Here is a 21,441-nt window from a genome sequence, read left to right on the forward strand (position 1 = left end):
TGCACCCAGACCCCCACCCCACCAAGCCCCACTCCCCCAGCACCTAGACCCTCCCCCACCAACCCCCATCCCAACCACCATCACCTGGATCCCCTGCAGTCCGATCGCCCCTGCACCCGGAACCGCCCAACAAGCCCCTGTGCATCCAGATCTCCCACTGAGCTACTTGCACCCAGACTGTCCCACACAGAAACCTCTCACCCCACATCTGGATCCCCCCCACACTTGGATCATGCTGGGCTGAGCCTGCCTACCCACACCTGGTGTGCCTGGCACAGAGGGGCAGGGCCCTGGGGTGTTTTTGGGGCAGGCCCAGGCCTTGCACTGTATCAGGGTCAGGTGCAGCCTCACTGATGAATCCCTGTACTGAGGGAGGTGAGGGCTTCAGGGTGATCTCCCATCACAATGCAGCCAGTGGTCTGTGCACCCCACTGTCATGCTGGAGCCACATTTATTTATTGAGAAATAAAATTTGCAGAATTTTAAAATACTGTGCGCATAATTTTAATTTTTGGTGCATAATTCCCTGAGGAGTAAACATTAAATAAACTACACTTTCATATTACAGATTACACATTTCATATAATACCTAATTGTATAAGAATTAACAATGAGGAAAAAATAACGAGTAATCACATACAAAAATCCATTGCCTACTCATTTGTCATTTTTATTCACGTCACTCATTATTTACATCAACACAACCTCAACAATATCCATTTAATACTAAAACTGAACTGAAATGTTTCAAGTGTTTCCTTCCAAAACAAATAGGATTGCAGGAAGTACTAAACTTGGTTAAACGGCATGAAGGTTTTCGCTATTTGTCTGTAATCTTTTTATATGTCTGGTAGGCATAGTATAACAATTTGAAATTTACCAAATAGAGGAAAAAATAACCTCTCTTACATACCAGAGTGTTGTTTTTTTAAACCAGGCAACAAGAGCAAAACAAAGGATTAAGTTTTTTCTATTTTCTCTCATTTAAACGATTACTGAAAGTGCATTGTACTACAGGACAAATGTTGTTCCTTGGTGTCTTCTCATTAAACTTCACCAGCATTGAAGCAAATAGCCTTGGATCCTGTGCACCATTTACAGTGGATAGGATTTAACGGCTTGGCACATGTAAAAATCTGTAGCAGTCAGCAGCTGTGTCAGGAAAGGTTTCAAATACAAAAGAAAATATGTTTAGTAGCCTGTAAAGCAAAGATGCCTAACCCATTGCAGCACATACAGCCAAGTTAGCAACTAACCATGAAGCAGTGGACAGCATATACCTTTTATATAATTAAATCCACAGAGCCACTCCGTTTGCATCTCCTCTGACAAAGAGATTGTTGAGATTCTTCACAAGTAGTTCAGAGCTGTTTTGGTTGAATTCTGCTTTAAACTGATCCTCCAGTTACACAGAGAAGGAGCCTGTGGTATTGTCTTATAGCACATGGGTTTCTAGAGCTCACAGGAGAATGGCAATTCCATTTTACAGCAAACTTTAAAAAAAAAAAACTTCTGAATTGAGACCGAAGCCACTGAGCTAGGTGCGACTTTCTCCCTCCCCTGTCCTGGCCTCAAAAAAAAAAAAATAGATAGATACATCTCCACAAAACATTTCAGCTTTGTTCTGACCACAAATACAGGTTTCACATCATGTACCCCTCTGTAGAGTCTGCTGTTACAGCTGTGTCTGAACAAGAACTCCCACTTTGATCCCGATGTACTTTGTGGAGAGGAGTCAAAGTTCTGGTACAAGTCCAGGTGTGAATTTCAAGAATAAGGCCTCCCTGTAATGGAGCAAATGAGCCTCAAATCTGAACTCTCCTGTCCCAAACTCTTCTGGTTTCAAAATCTGGACTCAGGCTCAAAGTGCAAGTTAGATCTGAGTATATCTCTACCTCTTTCTACCAAGTTGTCCAAAGACAAGTAAAATGGCAGCATTTAATTGTGAGATCACTGACATGTAGTAATTAAAATTAAAATGTTTAAAAACATTGAAATGTATCGTCAGCATTTGCAACTAAACTTTTGTATTGCTGTTAATGTTTTAAGTGTAGACATTTCTGCAAACCTCAACCTCGTCTTTAATATTGCTTAAGAAGACTTTTGTATGGACACACACCAATTTGCATGGGCAAGTAATATATTTTCATAGGCAAATAGGCACCTGCATGGACAAAAGTAGCAACTGATTGTCTGCATTTGCAATCACAAATGTTCCTATAAATGTGGTGGTTGGGCATGCAACCAATGGATTATACAGTACAATGATGGACACAGAAAATTAAGGGTCACTTCTTGAAACCATTTTTTCCCTAAAATACTAAATTGAAACAAGACAACAACACAGATAGTAAAAAAGAGTGTTTAATCAAAGTACTCCTAAAGTGTTTTTTAAAACTTCCTAAAGTATTATCTAAATCCTGTTAAAATAGAGCATGACTATAGACTAAGAAAGAGAAAGTCAGTGAGGTAATATCTTTTATTGGACCAACTTTCAAGCTTACTCCATATAAGCTCGAAAGCTTGTCTCTCTCACTAACAGAAGTCAGTCCAATAAAACATATTACCTCATCCACCTTTTCTCTAATATCCTGAGACCGACATGGCTACATCACTGCATACAACTTGGCAGAAAGGTTTTCATGTGTTTTGATGACAGTACACAGGGACATACAGTAAGGCGGTAACAAGAGCTGTCATTCAAGTTAATCCATTCAGTACACGACTAGTGTAAATAAATATTCCCTTCCCTTTGTTAACGCTAAGGCTGGAAGAAATAATCATTAAAAAAAACCCTGAATTTTGCTAAACACTAAAAAGCATTAGAAATTAAAATGGCATGGATATTTTTGAGAGGCAAATGACAAAAAAAAAAGCTAGTGGTTTAAAATTCCCACAGCCCAGATCTCCAAAAGAAACTTAAGTAACTTAATCCTGGCATGGAAACTGAATGCTCTGTGCACTGAAATTTGTGTCGTTCTAATGTGGAAGCATTTTGGTGCACAATGTCAGGTATAAGCATCTGGAAAACTACAAGCCACTTAAACCATCTTTTAGTGCTTTATACCATCCTAGTGTTAAGCCCTTTAAATTCCAGTGGACTAGCGTGATTTAGATTAATTTGCCTGTTTTAAAAAATAACTTATGATGACTACAAATGTACAGCAGAGTACTTCAGTAACAGCATGCAAATAGGAGTAGGAAAAATAAAGAACAGACTACAAAAACCGTAGAGCGGCTTTTTTTTTTTAATACTCAATTGCTATACCTTAGCCCACATTCTTGTTTTCATTGATTAACTGAAGGATCTTAAACAGGACAAAACGTATCAAAATTCTAACAATCTGTACAACATATATGAAGAGATGTACATAAGAGTAAGTAACCTGTGTACAAAAAAACCCAACTGATTTCTTGCAGAAAACATTAGTCCATTCAATTCTGGCAGTTTTCTAAAACATGCTCTGCCTGGTGAACTAAGCAAGGATCATCAATTCATTCTAAAGATCATTTGAATGAGCATTCTTATCAAGGGGACAAATTGTATAAAACACAAAGCTTCACCAAAATCAAGTTATAAGGGAAAGGGAAGGGAGGGGAAAATTTGAAGAGAAAAAGTTGTTTGACAAAACCTATAGTTCCAAACAGATGACGCTTCACATATTTGTAACAGTTAAGGGATAAGCTAAATTAAACCAAATGAAACAGAAAAAAAATATTTAAATTTTGCTATTCCTCCTCCTGATGGATTCATTCAGAAAGACTGCGGAAGAGACTGGCCCTGTCCTGGTAACAAGTTGTAATGTCACAGAGTGAATGGAGACATTACTTAGATAATTGGGTAGGAGGAGCAGGTAGCACAGAATACCTTGGCAATTATCAACGATGAGAAAGGACATCGAGAATAGATGACATTTGTATTTTGTCCAGGGGATCTTCCCCATGATTCTTGAGTTGGGAGGATCCTCCCATCAAAGTTAATAGCCACATTCCCCTCAAAGCCTTGGATTGTCTTCCTTTTTGGCTGAAAAAGGCTGATTATGACTCCTTTCAGAGTCCATCAGTGCTCTCCCAAATCACTTAAGAAGCTTCAACTATAGAAAGTCAGAGCCTGCTTGCTTTCTCCCCTGGGAAATTAATTTCTACACCACTTATCACAGAATCTGAGTCTCTGCCTGCAGCATTCAAACATGCTTGAAAATTTGAACCTGCCAACAATGAATGAATGGAATTGGGTATGGTCACATACAGATTACATTTGTCTATGTTATGAGTTATTTATTTTTATAAAGATCTTAGACAGTCCGTAGACACCCCCATGTGTATGCATTATGCTAGAGTCTTTAATTACATGTTCACATACTTCCCCCCCCCCCCAAAGAACCGTGCCTCATTCAGGATAGTTCTTCACAAACTACAGTGAATTTCTTTTCACCACACCCCTGTGAGATGAGGGGATGGTACTGTCCCCATTTCACAGCCAGGAAATGGAGGCACAAAGGGAATTAAGGTCAAGTGTCCACAGGAACCTTTGTTCTGGCATTTCCTAACTTTTGAGAGCTTCACTTTCCAACCTGAACATGTTTTTAACATATTTGTGGGTGTAATTCCTCTATGTTTATTTTTTTAAAAGTTAACTGTAAGAAGAGAAATCCTAGCATGTATGACCATCCTGACCCTTATTTGGGTCATCAGCAGGGATGGAACACAGAACTCCCCCCCGCCATCTGAGTTAAGGGATTACCTGATAGCAGCATCAGGTTGCCATGTTCTGTGTGAACCAGCGTTAGAAAAGGATGATATACTCTTTGCCGGAGGGTTTCACAGATACTTGGTGACAGCAGAGGAAAGGTGAGACTCAGGAATCCTGGGTTCCACTCCAGGCTCCCCACCACTCCATCCCAGTTTCCCCACTTAGCTCCCAGTTTCTTTGCCCACCAATCCCACTATCCCCTAACCACCCAGCTCCCAATCCACTCCCCCCAAGTCTAGCACTTATCCCCGCTATGTTTCAGTCAGGCTGCCTCCTTCTCCATGCAGCCTGGGTGCCTGCGGTTTAGGCCAGTGGTTTTCAAACTTTTTTCGGGCAACTCACTTGAAGAAAATAGTTGATGCCCATAACCCAACGGAGCTGGGGATGAGGGATTTGGAGTGTGAGAGGGGGCTCAGGGCTAGGGGTACAGGCTCTGCGGTGGGGCCAGGGATGAGGGGTTTGGGGTACAGGAGGGGGCTCTGGGTTGGGGGGGGCTCAGGGCTGGGGCAGCGGGTTTGGATGCAGGAGGAGGTCAGGGCTCTGTGGTAGGGCAACGGATGAGGGGGTTGGGGTGAAGGAGGGGGCTCTGGGTTTGTGGGGAGGCTCAGGGCTGGGGCAGGGGATTGGGGCATGGGCTTACCTCTGGTGGCTCCTGGTCAGTGGCGCAGCCGGGGTGCAGATGCAGGTTTCCCGCCTGTCCTTCCACTGCAGACCGTGCTGCACCCCGGAAGCAACCAGCAGGTCTGGCTCGTAGGCAGAGGTGTGCAAGCGACTCTGCGTGGTTCTTGCCCACAGGCCACTCCCCCCCAGCTCCCATTGGCAAGTTACCGGCCAATGGGAGTGCGGAGCCCCGCAGCCCCTGTGCCTACAAGCTGTACCTGCTGCTGGCTGTTTCCAGGGCACAGCGCAGTATCAGAACAGGTAGGGATTATTAGTTTTTACTGATCGGCCGCCAGGGTCCCTGGGTGCTGAGCAAGGCAACCCAGTGCTTTGCATTCCGTGATCCAGTACTGGGTCGCGACCCAAACTTTGAAAACCACTGGTTTAGGCCACCAGGGAACTCCCTTGACATAAAGAGAATCCCCCTGCAGTGCAGAGCCTCTGTAATGCTATTGAAATGGCCTCAATGTTTCCTCTCAAAACATACTCAGAATCAGGGTGGGCAGCCGCTATTTGGACTTCAGCACTCTCACCTGGAAGGTTCCATGGGGACCTAGCCTCCCTTCCAACCTATTTAACATGTGAGATTGCTAAGGGAGACAGACAGAATAGTCTCAAATGCCAGCTACAGGTAAACATATGGAGGCAATTGTGATCTTCCCTAGTGGGATGGCTAAGCAGAAACAAATCACAGCTACAGGCAGTGAGGCCTCTTCAGCAGGAGAGAATATTTGTATACACAAGCCAAACAAAACAACAAGCAAAAAGGGAAAAACAAACACTAGCTTTCTGTGCTCGGAGGATCCTCAGAGCCAGAGTAAGGAGCCCTATCTTTCCCTAAACGACATTCTCATCCTTCTCTCTGTTCAGCAGTCCTCCCCTCAAGACCTGTCAAAGGGAAGAGAGCTTGAATTAACCAGTTTACTGGGAACTAGATAGTGCTTCCGCATTTTCTGACAGGGTTACTCCTGAAGACCTCTTGGAAGCTACTATTAATAGATAATTTGGCAGCTGGCTCAGTTAGCAGCACATCTTGCCAGATGTACATTACACCCAGTCAAGGGCTCTAACCACCGGACATTCTTCTCTGGGTCCAATCAGAGCAAACATGGGGCAAGCTCAGCCTTCACTAAAAATCCCCCACCAGCATTGTTTGTTCATGTGCCTACAGCATATAACAGAGGAGCATTTTAAACATTTAAAATAAACCAAAAATAAATGTGTTTATAACACCACTTAACAGCATAGCTAGGCATTTCTTATGCAGAAATGTAGCTCGGAAATGAAGGTTCTAAATAAATAATGCCATCATTAACTCGTTTTCCTTGAATACAATGGGAATTCTTTTGGGGGCCCGATTCTCCTCTCACTTACACCACTGAGAATCAGAAGTACCTTCACTGAAGTCAACAGTGTTTCACTGGTGTAAGACTGGCCTGAGTACTGAATCAGACCCAAAATGCTTACGAGAGCATTTCTTAGCTCCAAGAACATTATGTAATTTACATTTAACATGAAAACTGCCACAGAGTTTTACCATCTATGACTTATATTTTAAATGCAGATGCACGAGTAACACTAATATTGAAATGTCAAGGATTAGAAGATGCCACCAAAGAGACAAAACAATAATGTGAGACAGTTTATTTTGAAGTGTAGTACATTTTGAATCAGCATATATTCTCCTACTAGTGAATTGCTATTAACCAAGGTATCCACATTCTGCCACTTTTATTCACACTGAAATAAAAGGGGACTACTCGGTGTAAGGTGCAAATCAAGGAGGACTGCTTACTTGTGGACTGAGATACTATTCACAGTGAGTAAGGGTGGCACAAGCCAGCCTCTAATGGTTTATCCAGATCCAGTCTCTAAAAAACTAGAGCAGTGATTAAAATGATTGGATAGAAGACATGTGTTTTTTCTTCATGTCCACTTTTGGGGCCCAAATCTGCAAAACACTTATGCCCAGGAGTAAAGTTACTTGCAACTGAAGTAATGTGAAATACACGTCTGAGCAGCTTTACTCACGTATGCTTCAGGCCCTTCAACAGGTAATTCCTCAAAACAAGTTTAGAAATCAGTAGAATACAAGTCCATATAACTTGCTACTATTAAGCAACAAGAAAAAAATGAAAGTCAAGTGAGATCTGATGGAAGGCATCTACGTATGGATGCACTATTAATTTCCTTTCATTCTAACATGAAATGATCAGATAAGCAGGACTACTTCTCCAATAACTTATTGGGACAGCTTTTCTTCTTACAATGTTTTTCCAGATCTTACACTAAGACTCAGAGGGCCAGATTCTCAATTAGTGTAAAATGACACTCCACTGATTTACACAAGGTGAAGATCCTACCTACTGTACCCAGCTGTTTAGAGTTCAATAAACAGGTAAAGTCCTTTCAATTTTTCAAGATAAGAGTATTCATGAATGTTTTCAGTCATGCGTCCCTACGAATTAGACTCCATATTAAAGGATCAATTTGGAAATAAACTAATGAACAACTGTTTCTATACAACCAATTGAGCATGGTCGGCACTTTGCAGACAAGTAGAAAAATAAGATCTTAATTGCAAGGTGCTTACAATTTAGATACACAACATATAGAAGAAGGGTGGGATACAATATATAGTCAAAGTGAATGAGCAATGAAGGATTAGCCTGTGTGGTGTTAGTTCTGTGAATTTCTTTTAGTGTGTGTGGGGGGGTGGGGGGCTTGGTAATTTTTCTTTCGTTTAAGTATCTAGTTAGATTCTTATAGTGTCTCCATTATGGCCTCTAAGCACATTATCAGTCTTGTTAAAACCTCTCAGAGGTGTGGGAATTCAGGTTTGTAGGGCTTCAGGAAAAGTGTATTTTAGTGACGGACATGGAGGATGAGAGAACTGAGACACAGTGGGCTGGGTCAAGGAGGAAGATTCAGGGCACAGTGCTATACAATGTACTACATCCCAGACAATCCCCAATATTCCCTTCCATGCAAGCATATACAGAGTAGGGACCTGTCTACACTTGAATCACTACAGCATAGACCCTAACTATGCTGATGGGAGGGATTCTCCCATCAGCAATCCACCTCCCCAAGACGCAGTAGGTAGGTCGATTTAAAAATTGTCCTTGTGCTCTCTAATTACGTCATTCTGGTGTGTGGATTTTTTCACACCCCTGAGCAACGTAGCTGGGTCGATCTAATTTTATAGTGTAGATCAACCCCAAGTGTGCCTGGAAATGAGTGCAGTCTCCTCCTGCCCCCACCCAGTTACTTCAAGCAATCTGTGGCAGGGAGAGCCGTGTGTTGGTCTTCTGCCAGTGGCTTAATTTCACATTCTGAACCCATCAGTGAAAGAGTCAACTCTACAGCAAAAATCTTTCATAATCAGTAGCACAGATGATGAAAACGATGACTTGCAAGAGTGACACTTTCTAATAGGTTAAGATTAGTCCTTCAGCTATTAACTTCACTGTAGAAGAATATTGACAAACATAATCCTAGAGGAAATTAAAACAAAAAATCAAAACCACAGACCAAGATAACATTCCCAAGTTGGAAACAAAACAGAAACAAACAAATAAAATGTATTTTATTTTTTCCTCTGTCTTCTTTTGACTTAGACAGCTACTACGACCTGTGATCCCTAAAGAAAATAATGTTTGCTTTCTCCACCACTGGGGATTTGAAAGCTGCTTTAGTTTTTCTTTTCAGTAACTGCCGCAGCTTTAATATATCAATCATCTATTAATCACCTGGGAATGTGTTTAGATCAGCATCATAAATCTTGTCTTTTCTTCAAGTTAATGCATACGACAGCTTGGGACTCAGCTATCACAAAACTAGACAACTGAATGGATTAGGTTTACATCAGCAATATCTATACACTGGGTTCTGTAATTAAACAGTGATAATTTATACAATGAGGGAAATACAATTAAGGAAGAGACAACCTAATCTAATGCCATTGTATTTAATACAAAATGCTGACCCTCAGCAGAGTTTCATATGCAAAATATTAAAAATATATATAACTCTTGATTTCATAACTGTATACAAACTGTTTGAGTATGGAATAAAATAATTATGTTTGACATAGTTTGAGAGGAATCACCCATGATGACAACGCTATACATTGCCACAAAAAGATAGATCTGGGCACATTCAAGACATTTATTAAGTTTCACCACCTTTCCATATCTGTAGTATTTTTCATACCTTTCTAAATTACCATCCTAATGACTAATACAATGAATATTTTGCTTGTGAAATGGTTTCATTCCAGTGCAACCTGAAGGGTTTTATAAAAATAAGACTTGATCCCAGAACTGCTCTGCACACAAAGCTTCCACTGATTTCCACAGGACTTCCAAATGCAAACTAGCTGCAGAAGCAGGCCATACAAAAATGGCATTTAATGTATTACATTCACACACACACAGAGCGTAACCTCCTAACAGAAACCTGAAAGGACTGACAATACGAAGTTGTTTAATGGAGTCATCTAACCATTGAGTAGTAGAACTGTACTCATTTTGTTTGCGGCAAAGAGTCCTGTGGCACTTTATATACTAACAGACGTATTGAAGATGGGTCTTCACCCACAAAAGCTCATGTTCCAATACGTCCGTTAGTCTATAAGGTGCCACAGGACTCTTTGCCGCTTTTACAGATCCAGACTAACATGGCTACCCCTCTGAATTTTGTTTGGGGATACTCTGGGATGGCGTCTTGCCTAATAAGGAGGGCCACTTGGATACCTTCACAAACAGCATCACTGAATGAGTAACAGCCCATGACATCAGAGGAAATCCTTACTCTTCTGAAAAATGTCATGGGATCTTAAATATCTACTCAGTGCAGCAACAGCTTTGGTTTACAAGACACTTTGAAAAGGCTCCATGCACAGGAAACTGCACATAATTCAAGTTTAACTCCTTCAAGGGATATTTTCTATGCCCCCACAAAATGTTTACGCTCCTGCTGACATGCTACTGCATGGCTCATGCTTAAGGCTACAGTTTTGTCATGGATATTTTTAGTAAAAGTCAGGGACAGGTAGCAGGCAACAAACAAAACAAAAAATCACAGAAGCCATGACCTGTCCTTGACTTTTATTAAAAACATCCCTGACAAAATGGGGAGCTGCAGGGTCCCCATTGCCCTGCGGGGCTGAAGGTGGGGGGAGTCCCCTCGCCACCTCTACCAGTGGTTGGGGAGCTGTGGGGGGCCCCTTCCTGCAGCTGCTGAGCAGCTCTGGAATCCCTCTGCCGCCACCGGAGGCGGCTGGGAGCAGCAGGGGCGGAGGGTGCAGCTACTCACAGCAGCTGAGTGGCTGCGGGGGGGGAACGGACCCTGCCAGCAGTGGCATCTGGCTGGGGAGCTGCGGGGGGCCTCGTAGCCGCTGAACAGCTCTGGGGTCCTTCTGCTGCCATGGCCAGCCGCTGGGCAGCTCAGGGGTCTCTGCTGGTGGCAGCAGCCGGTCAGTTGTGGGGGTCCTTGTGCCGCTGGTAGCTGGGGGGAGCTGTGAGGGGCGGCCCTTCCAGCAGCTCCAGGGTCCGTCTGCTGCTGCCAGAGGCAGCTGGGAGCTGTGGGGGTGGGGGTACTGGCTGCTTGCAGAGGTTGAGCAGCTGCAGGAGGGACCCTGTCAGCAGTGGCAGCCAGTCAGTTGCAAGGGGGTCCTGCCACCTTTTTTTTTTTTTTTTGCTGACCACTTCATTTTATGTGTTCTATTTTTAAAGAAAATTGTAAGTTTTCTGGAATGTCTTCATTAGCACTAGTCCAAGGTGATTTAAGGTTTAATATTTTTACAGAATATTCTTTAACTTGAAGAGAGGTTGTTAATACTCTGGACAGCATGAAATGTAATTTGTTACAAATTATGAAACACATTTGGCTCTAGATACAGGCAGAGCAGCTTTCTAGTACTTCTGCTTTTCAGAAGTGCATTATTTTGAAAAACTACACTGGAACAAACTTACAGGCCTGATTATGCAACACTTGGCAAGTAGTACATAAGCATGTGGATTGTCAACTCAATGTTTTGTTTCCATACTGTATTATTCAAACTTCACTTGTATTGCCTAGCCAAATCATGAAATTCATACTCTTTAAAGAGTTCCATCAGCTTCAATGAAAGCTTTGCCTGAGTATTTATTGATTAGAGGGCACATGACAGAGATGGGCAAACTACGACCCGGGGGCCACATCCGGCCCACGGGACCCTCCTGCCCGGCCCCTGAGCTTCTGACCCAGGAGGCTAGTCCCCAGCCCCTCCCCCGCAGCTTCAGCTCACTGTGCTGCTGGCAAACTGCTCTGGGCAGCTGGGAAGCGCAGCTGCAGAGCTGTGGCCTGACCCAGTGCTCTAGGTGGTGTGGCTGTAGCCACGCAGCATGGTAAGGGGGCAGGGAGGGTTGATAGAGGGCAGGGGAGTTCGGGGGTGGTCGAGGGCAGGGGTGTGGATAGAGGGGGGCGTCAGAGGACGGGGAACAGGGGGTTGAATGAGGGCAGAGGTCCCGGGGGGTGGGTGCAGTCAGGAATGAGAGGACGGGTTGGGTGGGGTGTTGGTGGGCAGCCAGGGGCGGGGGGTCCAGGGGCAGTCAGGGAACAGGGAGTGGTGGATGGGGCAGGAGTCCCGGGGGGCTGTCAGGGGGCAAAAAGAGAGGGGCGGGGGGAGGGTCAGTCGGATAGGGGTCGGGGGCCAGGCTACGTTTGCTGTTTGTGGAGGCAGAGCCTCCCCTAACCAGCCCTCCATACAATTTTGGAAACCCAACGTGGCCCTTAGGCCAAAAAGTTTGCCTGCTCCTGGCATAGGAGATGCATCTTATACATACTGCTTATTATTATTGTTAATATTATTCATCAGCTAAATATGCAGTACATGCTGTGAGCAATCTGTCAAAATGATTTATGAGACGACAAAATAAATACAAGAGGCTCTGCTTAGACCTTTTAAAATTTTGGCTTTTTCATTTATCTTTCAACTTTGATCAATACTAGATTTATTAGCAGACAACTACACTTAGAAAGATACTCACATCTACTTTGATTGCACCATTACACAAGTGCCTTATGTGGCTTTTCCCTACCAACATGCTATATTTTGACCTAAAGGCTTTACTCCTGCTTGATGGTGCATGCACATCCAGATGAAACCCACCTGGGGAAAGGAACAATTATGTCCAAATATTTCAGCATTTTGCCTCTCCTGAGGACTTGAAAAAAGGATAGTAGGCATATCATGCAACCACTAACAGGGCAAAGGGAGTTCAAAGAGGAGCCACAAGAATGATTTAAAGGATTGGAAAACATGCCGTATAGTGAAAGACTCAAGAAGCTCAATCTATTTAGCTCAAAAAAGAGTTAAAAGTGATTTGATCAATATCTGCAGGGGGAGCCAAAATGTGATAATAGACAGCTCTTCAATCTGGTAGACAAAGGTATAACAAGCTCCAATGGCTGGAAGTTGACACTAGAAACATTTAGACTACAAAAGAAGTTGCAAATTTTAACATGAGCGTCAACAATTTACAAAAAGTGTTATGGTGAACTCTCCAACCCTGGAACTTTTAAAATCAAGATTGTATGTTTTCTAAAATATATTTTCTCTAGTTCTAATACGAATTAATTCAGGGAAGTAATATGGCCTATGTTATCCAGGTCAAACTATATTACAATGGTCCCTTCTGACCTTAGAATCCAGAAATCTATATGTAACCCTTCTGCCTGTCAGAGTTGGCAGCAACAAGGGCCGGGTTCAGTATCTAAGGGTTCCATTCCAATAGCACAATGCAAAACTGGCTCGAGCCCCCACACAGTGACCTGGGACAAATATATACCCCCGCTGGGCACCTCCAAGAGGCAATACTTCCCCTCTCGCAAGCACATAGTTTGAGTGTAGCAAAAAGCCTTTTCATAACAGAGAGAAACAATGTGGCATTATGTTGGGGAAACACCACCAACAGGATTCATAACACAACCCATGAGCAAAAAAAACCACCCCAAGCAAATTCAGGCATGTCCTTTCCCTTTGGTTCTTGAGGCCAGCAACCCAAAATTACCCAAAGTCCCAAAAGTCCAACGACCCAAAAGTCTCTGCCCTGGTCAGGGCAGCCCCAGAGTTCGGAAGTTTATCTGCAGTTTTACCTCCCAACCTGGGTGGAGATGGGGGGGGGGTTAAGGGGGCACCTTATGTGGTTCAAAGCTGATGGCCCCACCTCTCAATGGGGCTCTGCTCTGCCAGCTGCCCCATGAGCTGCTCTAGGCATCCAACTGCTCTGCTCCACCAGCCGCCCTGCTCCACAAGCTGCTTTGCTCACCATCCCGCAAACTGCTCTGCTCCACAAGCCGCTCTGCTCACCGTCCCACAAACTGCTCCACCATATATCTTCAGACTCCCCCACTACTTATCACAACACTCAGTGATTTCAGCTCTTAGTAAGTTTAGCTCTTCTGTGATTTCAGCTTGTAGTAAGGGAGCCTCAGTGCTGGTGCACCATTAGCCCAAAGTGAAGTTAGCTCAGCAGCCTGTAACTAGACTCCTAATGGAATCAAAATTAGCTCTGATATTCCACAGAGAAGAGGAAGTGCAATTAGCGTATAAGGCCCTCACAATGGGGGCCCATGCCACCAAGTATTAATACCTGTCCCCAGCCTCTCTCAATTCACAGAGTTTTGAAACCCATGTCCCTTGCCTAGCGAGTGCTACTTAGTTGATGGCGAGTCACTCCAGCATAACAAAAGGCCAAGTACAGTTCCACTGTCCTTGATTCCCAGAATCAGGGTAGTAATTTATTCTTCCTGCCCCAATAACAGAGACACTGGGGATCCCACAGCAGCCAAAGTGACCATTTGGGCAGCTATGGCCTCATTGTAGGCGGGGCGGGTGTGCCTATGCAAATGAGATCAGCCCCTGAAGTTTTTCCACAACTGGCCACACCTCACCACCAGATGTCAGGGTGGAGCTCATCCTGACTCTGCTTACATCTAAATTAATACCTAGCATGAATCAAATTATTCCTCTGAAATTATTAAATTTAATTTCCCCCTACATCTTATTCTTCTAAATTATTTGGACTGGCAAGTTTGTTAACTACCATGCAATACATTGTTTTGTTACCCTGTCAATAAATTGTAAAGAGATATATAGAGCCCTGATTTACTTATCCATAAAAGCCAGGAAACTCCCATACAAATGCATAAACTTGCTGTGGATCTATCTGACCATGCCGAATGACAGTTGGGCCCTATATGTATGGAGAAAAGAAGAAATCTGTTCCCCTTTCATCAGCTAGAGGCCATGGACTGTTCAAGGAGGAAGCAACTCATTCTTCCACCACCATCAGCATATCATGGGGGGCATGGATCAGCAGTTCACATCGCACTCCCTGTCAGTACCCAGCCGGGACAAGCTAATGATCCAACCAGCAGACCAAATTCAGAGATGAATGCTGGTCATATGTCACCTGAGGCACTTGCACATACGCTAAAAAGCAGTAGTATACTATGCATATGTCATAAATATAAAGGGAAGGGTAAACCCCTTTGAAATCCCTCCTGGCCAGGGGAAAGCTCCTCTCACCTGTAAAGGGTTAAGAAGCTAAAGGTAACCTCGCTGGCACCTGACCAAAATGATCAATGAGGAGACAAGATACTTTCAAAAGCTGGGAGGAGGGAGAGAAACAAAGGGTCTGTGTGTCTGTCTATATTCTGTCTTGGCCGGGGATAGACCAGGAATGGAGTCTTAGAACTTTTAGTAAGTAATCTAGCTAGGTATGCATTAGATTATGAGTTCTTTAAATGGCTGAGAAAAGAACTGTGCTGAATAGAATAACTATTTCTGTCTGTATATCTTTTTTGTAACTTAAGGTTTTGCCTAGAGGGGTTCTCTATGTTTTTGAATCTAATTACCCTGTAAGGTATCTACCATCCTGATTTTATAGGGGGGATTTCTTTATTTCTATTTACTACTATTTTTATTAAAAGTCTTCTTGTAAGAAAACTGAATGCTTTTTCATTGTTCTCAGATCCAAGGGTTTGGGTCTGTGGTCACCTATGCAAATTGGTGAGGTTTTTTATCCAACATTTCCCAGGAAAGGGGGGGTGCAAGTATTGGGAGGATTGTTCATTGTTCTTAAGATCCAAGGGTCTGGGTCTGTAGTCACCTAGGCAAATCGGTGAGGCTTTTTACCAAACCTTGTCCAGGAAGTGGGGTGCAAGGTTTTGGGAAGCATTTTGGGGGGAAAGACGCGTCCAAACAGCTCTTCCCCAGTAACCAGTATTAGTTTAGTGGTGGTAGCGGCCAATCCAAGGACAAAGTGTGGAATATTTTGTACCTTGGGGAAGTTTTGACCTAAGCTGGTAAAGATAAGCTTAGGAGGTTTTTCATGCAGGTCCCCACATCTGTACCCTAGAGTTCAGAGTGGGGGAGGAACCTTGACAACATATAGTCCTGATCCCCTCTCTTTAGTTCCTCCTGCTGAGTATCTGGAGGACATAGAATAGGAGCCCTGTAACATGGATCTCAGATAATGTACAGCCATTTGCCTTGTGAGGAGCAAAATTGGTAAACTCTTCTTATGAACTGTTATGAACTCCATTATGAATGAGGAGCTTTCAACGAACTGGCCCTTATGTATTCACCCTGGCTCACAGCAGCTCCAAGATTAGTTCCAAGGGGCATGGTCCCTTTGAGGTTCCCATAGTTGCCTGTCAGTCAAATGGTGAGAATCCATCTCCAGCCCCACTCCTACCTAGACATCAACAAGGAGCCTCCCTCCACGGTATGCATCCGATGAAGTGAGCTGTAGCTCACGAAAGCTCATGCTCAAATAAATTGGTCAGTCTCTAAGGTGCCACAAGTACTCCTTTTCTTTTTGTGAATACAGACTAACACGGCTGTTACTCTAAATCCCTCCACATTATTACTAAAGCACCAGAGTGGTCTGAAGACGAGTTCTGTGTAGCTCAAAAGCTTGTCGCTTTCAGCAATAGACATTGGTCCAATAAAATATATTACCTCCCCCACCTTCTGTCTAATATCCTTGGACCAACATGGCCACAACAATGCTGCAAACATAAAGCACCAACAGACATCTATGGCTGATCCCCTGAGGAGGGGAAGGAGTTAGGCAGTAAAAGGGTCCTTTGCTCTTAGGGAGCACTGGTTCCTGTGAGAAGACGTGGTGCTCCTTAGAAAGTGTGATGTCGCAGAAGCAGCTTGGCCAATGATGTTAGGATTAACAATGTTCTGCATTTGTTTATCTATGCACCTCTATTTTTACTCTGTTTTTCTTCCTTTCCCTGCTTTTAGAAGCAGCAGATTAAAACTAGCTAACAATCCACACAGAATTCTGTGTTTGCTCACATTAACAAAAAAGGACAAGGAACAGGACGGCATTCCAGGATCACTTTGCTTCTGAGGGTAACAGGGAAGTACTAAGAGATACTTACCACAGCAGTAAACTTACTAATCATACTGCTACCACCACATATAAGCATCAATAATGGCCATGGTTTCTAGCCTCTGCACAACCAGGAAGATTTGAATATAACCCACCTTTTATTTCCTGTTTGGGACAGCAAGCAGTTGACATTCACAGGATACTGTATCCTCTCCTTATTTATGTCAAACCTTGAATAGGGTTGGTAGATGCAGAAGAAAAATACATTTTTAAAAGTACAGAAGGAGCATATGCTCAGCTGCCATGAAGTGTCATTGTTCCATTGAAGTCAGTGTAATGACAACAATTTACTCCGACTGAAGACGTGCCCCAAGAACTCCAACAAACAGGTGTGTCTGCTTCTTTTTCTTTCATCTGCTCTCTAATTGCAATAGCTCTCAGTCCTACTAAAAGCACCTCCATGACACAGACCTTGCTGTGTTGCAACACAAAAGGAAGCTCTTAATTCAGGAATCAGTAGCCCCTATTAAACACAAAAGTTCAAGTTTCTTCTTTTAACAGCCCAATAAGTTCAAAAGCACCTAGTGCCCTCCTCAGTTAACTCAGCTCATCACTAAGCTATATTTGGCTGCAGTGGCAGTTGATTTTGACTGCAAATTGCCATTTCTGGTATTTATTTCAACAATGTCATTAATTTAATATTTTTGCTACAATAGACTGAAGAGAATAGCAGGCTCATTGAAGGACCAGCAAGAAAGGAATCACACAAGGTAGTTTAACAATAAAAGCTAAGAAACTTTCTTGAGACTTAATAGCTGACTGGAAATGTTAATAACCTTACAGTTTTGCTTCTGTTAACCTCAGGGAAGCATTAATTCCCAAGGAAATGTCTTGGAGCAGTATTAATAATACAACCTTTTAAAATGAATTGAACTACAATAATTATTTTAACATCTCTTTACACAGCACTATTATTCTCCAAAGTGCTGGAGATGTGAATTGTGATAGAAGTGTAATATGAACCCCTGGAACAGGAGTTGTGTAGTTTTTAAAATAAAAAGTTTTAAAAAAATTCAGATAGTGCCTTAAACTAAGCAAAAAATGAAGCAATAAGAGCTTCCAAGGAAAAGAAACGCATGGAGTCAGAAAATTTACATCTTTTACTGCCTGAGAGGAAAAAAGCTATGTGCTGCTAAACTATACATTTATGGGCAATTAATGCTCAACACTCCAACCACTTAAATATTTCTGGTTTCAGAGTAGCAGCCGTGTTTGTTAGTCTCTAAGGTGCCACAAGTACTCCTTAAATATTTCTGTTAATTGGGCTGAGTTTTGGACATCAAAGGGAATTTCATCTGAGTAGGGACTCGGCTCACTATATGAATTATAATTTTAAAAAAAAGAGTATGTTCTATACATATACACATTCTTATGGTAATCACTACTTCTGTTTTAAGTTTAAGTACCTTCGGCCTGATCCATAGTCCGCTGAAGTCTTTCCATTAAATTGCCTGATCTTTGGGTCAGGTGCCTTATGAATAAAATACATTCATTAGTGTTTGAGAGGTATTTAGGTACTACAATGGTGAGTGAAACAGAAGTGCCTCCAATTAAATAAATGTAGCCTTGACTGTTAGATGTATAAACTGAGGCATTTTTAATGTTCTGGTAATTCCCTGGATTTAAATAAGATTTATGACCCCAGCTCAAAGATAATCAAATGCAGGGTGCAAATCAAGGTTGGCATGTTCAAAAATTTTCCTCCATAGTTTTCACTAAATTGTCATCATAGGTAACCCAATCTGTTCTTCCCTTCTCTTCCAGTCTTATGGAACTGACAGCAAAGGGAAATGTGCAAGAATTCAACTTTCACATTAATACATCCTCATAAAAAAAGGAGCATACCAGTGCAGCATGGAACAGCAGTTTATTCACATACACTCTTACTGGTCTGCAGAAGGCCACAGATTAGAATTCGTTTGTCTCACCTCCCTTTTGATGGGTGAAGAAGGAATAAACACACTACAGTCCTCATTTCCTACCTGCAACCCACTCCACACCCAGAACACCACTAATTAATGGAGTCAAGAGTACACAGCACAAAGGTAGCAACATTTGGGGACTAGAGAACTTTAAAATGCCTTTAACTTTTACTGGCTTCTAGTTAAATGAATTAGGCCTAACTTGCAAACATTTAAACGTGTGCACACATCTATTTTCATGAGTCCCACTACAATTCATGCAATGTGCACAGTCATCCGTGTGTTTCCAGAATCAAACGATTCAATTGATAGGTCCCCATCATGCTATCAAATGGAAAAATACCAGAAACTATCCACAAATAAATTGGCATTACAAGGCTTCACAAGTCAGGAGCGTAATGGAAATATTTGCATAAACAAAAACAATTTCCCTGCAATTCCACAGAAGTATCGCAAAGTATTATTTTTTTCCATTATTAAATCACTTCAGTAAGATGGATATCTGATTTACAATCTGCAAATAATCCCCTCCCCATATGAAAGGAGAAGTAGGTCCTGAAATCCTTCTAATTTTAGTCATTAAACGTAAGTCCTATATATAAAGATGAACTAAACTGACTACCTTATAGATTAATAAGGTTAGTTTCATCCAAAATTTTCTGATACAGATGAATAACAAACATCACTTAAAATGATTTTATATTCATATTTTAAATCGACCTCATCATGCTTATTAGGTTAAATATCGTCATCTATTCTTTGAAATAAACATGTATTTTAGTTTAGCACTTAGCAAGATATTCCCCACTGACAGACATTTAATGAATAAAGTACTTAATCAGTACTAAACTATATGAACACACTTTATATTTATTTCATATTAATAAACAATGAAGAATTAATGTAATGTTTTCATGCAGAAAGCAAATTTTAATCCAATAAGATTTTATTTCCCGTTTTTGTTTGTAGCAATTTTGTTTTATCAGAAGCTCCTGTAAAATCTTAATAACTGGGCTTTTGCAGCATTATAACATTTTTATAACGTAATTTGAATTTTTAATTACAAAAGCAACTTAGTTTTTGCATTTGCTTCTCAGTCTTACTTTTTGACTATTTTAGTTGCAGTTTACTTCTGTTGAAGCTTCTGTGCATTAATATAGTTAAACTCCCCATTTAATAATGATGACTACAGAACAATAGCACCACTGGTGTAATCATCTCACCAGATATGCATATTTCAGGAGGCTGCTCTACTGAGAATAAATGAGTACAGTGCAAAAGTGCATCTCCACTGGAACATGCCAGCAGAGAAAGAGATGCAGAGTCTCTGATCAGATCAGTCAGCAGCCTTTCAGATTTCGTAATGAGAGGACCAGGGGACCTCTTAAGATAGCAAACAAATGAGGATGCAAAAGTCTTGCCGACAGCTAGGGCATGCCAATTTCCTCCAAAGGGAAATGGGCTAATCTATAAGAAGTCATGGGGTGGAAATTAAGTTGTGGAAACTGCGGGGACAGACAGACTGCCTGTTCTCCTTCAGAGAACAATCCCAAGGATTTCCCAAGAGGAGAGAGAAGGAAATCCATGACATGATGAAGGAAATCCGTGACACGATGATAGAGAATCACATGCAGCTTCTGCTATATCACCTCCCCAGGGCTTCCTAAGCATAATAGATGCTACTCCCTAGTCTCAGATTCTGAGCAAATGTAGCAACCAAACACCCAACTTTAAAGTTACACCTACTGTAGTTCCAAGCCACACGCTCACAAAAGGTGACATTCCAGCTGGATGCACTCACTCACTCGCACCCCCCCCCCCCCCCCGCAAGGAAGACAGGCAGCCAGCCACCCCTCGGAGCTGCACCTACCCCCTGCAGTACTGTACCGGGATGCGCGGAGGGCTGGGTTAGGCTGTGTGTGTCGGCACTGCGGCGTCTCGGAAGCTGCGGTCAATCTCCGTCAGCTCTAATGAGAAGTAATCAGCCCCCCCCAAAAAAAAACGCTGCGGTTTAGAGAGGGTTATTAATGCTGCCAAGCGCAGAGGGGAGCAATGCTCCGAGCACCAGTCCGGCCAACTGCGGGGAGCACCCACTCCCCCCAGCCCTGCCTGGAGCCAGGCACCCTCCTCCGGCACTCACTCCCCGCGGGCATCCTTGCCTCTGCCCGGCACCCCCGGGGCAGACAGACCCGCTCAGCGGCATGCCAAGGGCACCTGCCGCTGAGCGCCCCACTCCAGGCTGGCTCGGGCACGGGCTGCCCTGCCCGTAGCTCGGCGCCTTCCCGCTGCCGGGGCCCGGAGGGTGGGGGGGACAGGCTCCCGAGCACCCACCCAAACTTACTTGGCGGCCGGGGAGCGCTGCACTGGCTGCTGGCCGGGTCCCGCGCGGCGTGGGGCGGGCGCGCGCTCGCTGGACTCAGCCAGCGCTGGGCTGCGGAGCTGCCGGAGCCTGGCCGGACATGCTCAGTTCTGGGGCCCCCCTCGGCGGGCCGTACCATTGAACCCTGGGGGGGGGGAGGGATAATCTGGACGCTACCAACAAGAGGGAGCTAAAAATAGGCCCTGCCCGGAAAAAAAAAGGCAAAGAGCAGCAGCCTGAGGGAGCTGAACCAGGCCGGCCGGGGGGGGAGGGGCGTCGCTCCGCGTT

The 21,441-nt window shown here is 43.3% G+C and overlaps 1 long non-coding RNA gene across 1 annotated transcript; it reads right to left on the bottom strand.

Moving 5' to 3' along the window:
- Window positions 1-500: 500 nt before the first annotated feature.
- On the bottom strand, window positions 501-21,234 carry LOC144260933 (uncharacterized). The gene is made up of 5 exons (XR_013345075.1): window positions 21,136-21,234; window positions 20,682-20,761; window positions 18,279-18,343; window positions 16,968-17,042; window positions 501-1,152 (listed from the first exon to the last, which is right to left on the bottom strand). It is a non-coding gene; the product is annotated as an uncharacterized LOC144260933 (long non-coding RNA).
- Between the last annotated feature and the right edge of the window lie 207 nt (window positions 21,235-21,441).

Source organism: Eretmochelys imbricata, chromosome 2 (assembly GCF_965152235.1).
Source record: "Eretmochelys imbricata isolate rEreImb1 chromosome 2, rEreImb1.hap1, whole genome shotgun sequence".
Lineage (NCBI taxonomy): Eukaryota > Metazoa > Chordata > Testudines > Cheloniidae > Eretmochelys > Eretmochelys imbricata.